Source organism: Centropristis striata, chromosome 3, assembly GCF_030273125.1.
Source record: "Centropristis striata isolate RG_2023a ecotype Rhode Island chromosome 3, C.striata_1.0, whole genome shotgun sequence".
NCBI lineage: Eukaryota > Metazoa > Chordata > Actinopteri > Perciformes > Serranidae > Centropristis > Centropristis striata.
Genome location: NC_081519.1, coordinates 34,935,209 through 34,938,093, shown reverse-complemented (window position 1 = coordinate 34,938,093; position 2,885 = coordinate 34,935,209).

The window sequence follows — 2,885 nt, the reverse complement described above, 5'->3', positions numbered from 1 at the left end:
GGATCACTCCGCTACAAGTCAAAGTCCTGCATTCAAAACTTACTTAAGAAAAAATACAAAAGTATCAGCATCAAAATGTACTTGAAGTTTAAAAAGTAAATGTGCTTGTTATGCAGAATGGCCCCACTCAGATTGATTTGTATACTCTAAATATATTATAAGATATTTGTATTGATGCATTTATGTAAACAGCATTTTCATTTTGTAAAGACAGGATTCATTTTAACTACTTGATATACTGTTATGAGGTTTAAATAAAAATACATGTCAATGCACTTGAAATTGATCATATTTTTCATGTTAAATCTCGACCTGAAAAGTAACTAAATGTAGTGGAGCAAAAAGTACAATGTTTGCCTCAAATGCAGTGAAGTAGACGTATAAAGTTACATAAAATGTAAATACTCAAGTAAAGTACAAGTACCTTATTTGAGTAAATGCACTTAGTCACATTCCACCACTATCAACATCTTTATGGATTTATTGAATTTGGCTCTGCAGTTGACTCCGCTATGCACGACGTTGTGTAGCTAAACTTCTGCTCAGAGCTTTATGACAAGTTGTCTAATTATTAATCATTTTATTGCTGCCATGTCAACAGCACAGACCTGCCCTCTGGCCTTCACTCACATTGAGAACAGCTTATGTATATCTGCCTCAGGATCACCTCCACCCTTCATATACTCTGCCTGACGTTGTCATAATCTCCTGTTCGTGATCCCGCACACAGCCTGAAGGAATGCGGGGCGTGTTGAAATTGAGCTTTTTTTCATTATCTGGATCACTGGACCAAAATCTGGAAACTTTCTTTCACTTAAGTCTGTATTTTTGACACCTGGAAATTGAGCTTTCCCAGAGACGTGTATAAAGTGAAGAGCAGCTGCCCTTCATGTAAAACTGAGCTTTTTGTGAAACAATGAGGTAAGGCTGTGGAATGTGTGGCTGTAAAGTTAAGATAAAAACGTTATGTCTCCTCTCACCTTTAGATGATTCATGTTTGACGTCTCACTGCAGCAGCTCAGGAGTAGTGTTATGACCTGCGATTAAATCAGAATATTATGGTTACTAGACAACAGTTACAGGAACTAAACAAACATATCTTTTGCTGTAAAGGCAGTATTGATTATCACAGAGAGAAGGAAGGACTCAGTTTAACCAGCTAAACTACAGCAGATTAACAAGGCACCTGATTAAAAAATAAATAAATAAATACAAAAGTTCCTTTTGTTTGGAAATTTTACTGTAGACAGGTATCTTTATGGCCTGAAAAAATGGTATGAGTGCATGTTGTTTTCCTATGTTAAAATAAAAGAAAGAAAAAATAAGAAAGATTTTATTATTTTTATGTTTTTTTTATTTGCACACAAGTCATAAATTGATATAATCTAAATATAAAAAAACATAAAAAAATAACTATGTCAAGAAAAGTCAAGAAGCCCCATGGTTAAACTTGAAGAAACTAAAAGAAAACGCAACAACAACAAAGCAAAAACTAAGAAGAAGAAAAAAAGAAAACCTAGCTAAAATAATAAACAAAAATAAATAATAACAAAAAGCACGCAAAATGACTAGACAAAGTATCGAATCAGTAGATAACAATCCAATTTAAAAAAAAAAAAAGAAATACATGACAACATGCCACTCGGACAGCGCAGACCTCCGCCAAGGCCAATGTTGCATTCACATACGCCTCAGACACCCCCCTTTCCCGAGTTAGGAAGAAGTTCTACTAACTTTGGTGTGTTGATGAGCTTTAAGCCGTAATGTGGAAACAACATGGACACTAGAAAGAAAATGTTTTTTAAAAAACATGTTGACATCAGATTCCAGTATTTGCATGACAACAAAGAAAACAGATCACACGCGCCATGACATGTGACAGGATGTTCACTTTTCAGATTATTCTTACACAACATGAATGTAGCACTAAGCCCTCATATGCAATGTTCACAAAAGTGAAACATAACCTCTTTGGCAGCAGAGAAAACAATATGGGGATATAAAGGATAATAAATAAAATATATTTACACTTCTAGAGATGATAAGTTATGATAATAAGATAGTGAGCTCATAATAATGTGTTCATTGGCTTTCCATATCTGTAGACTATGATATCTGAGGGAGAACTGGCACTGATTTATTTTCTGTCCTTGGAGTTTAAGAATATTGGTGACTAATAACAAGATCATTAATATAGAGTGTGTGCTGCTCTTACAGAGGCATTCAAATCTCGATGGTAGTCTTTATTCTTGATAGTAACTCATGGACAAGGGGGCATTTGATGCAAAATTATATAAATGTTTGTTTGTTTTCCTCCAGGTGCACTTGTGAACAAGAGTATCTGTTGAAATTAAAGTTGTTTGCCAAAATATGTATATTGCTGTATATTTGAGAGTTGAAGTGTTGAGTGTTGAGTTAGCTTTTTGCAAGAGAATAGATTCATTTTCTTCTTCTCAACCATCACCAGTTCCACCAAAGTGTGACCATTAAAGGCCTCAGACATCCACTCTACAGCATCCACAAACAGCAGCAGCAGCCCACCCACTCCACCCCCCTTTCCTCTCCGTCTCTCTGTCTCTCTCTCTCTCCCTCTAGCCTGCTGCTCTGTCTGAGCCATTCAAGCAAAGCACCACAGGATTATCCCTCACTCATTGAGAATCACACACACATACACACACACACAGTGCACAGCGCTCCCGGGCTGGAAGATCTCAGATCACAGATTAGTGCTCCTCTTCTCCTGCTCTGCACACTGATGCTCCAGTCAGTCAGTCAGTCAGTCAGTCAGTCAGAGAGGACGGCAAAATAAACCAACAGGAGGGGGAGAAGAGGAGGCGAGGAGGAGAGGGGCTGACTGCTGGAGGAGCCCACGTGTCTCCTTTCTC